The following is a 265-nucleotide window of genomic DNA, read 5'->3' as shown; positions in this document are numbered from 1 at the left end:
GGTTCTTGCCATCGCCCTTTGGGAAGGGAGTCCTCTTGCTGGGCATCTTTGCCCCAGCAGGGACCCTGGCATAGCAGCGAGCCATCATATGGCCGCGCTTGCCGCATTTATAACCGACAACGTCTGCATTGCCCAACTCCATCGGAGTGGCATCTGTTCTTTCGGCCGACGGCTTATACCAAGCTGTCGCCGAGGCACTGTTGTAGGATTGCTCCTCAACTAAGGCAATTTGGATTGCCTCTTCCATCGTCGACGGCACCTTTCT

This window comes from Bremia lactucae, linkage group LG1 (assembly GCF_004359215.1).
Source record: "Bremia lactucae strain SF5 linkage group LG1, whole genome shotgun sequence".
Taxonomy (NCBI): Eukaryota; Oomycota; class Peronosporomycetes; order Peronosporales; family Peronosporaceae; genus Bremia; species Bremia lactucae.
The sequence above is the reverse complement of the archived record's forward strand: the minus strand, read 5'-3'. Positions refer to the sequence as shown.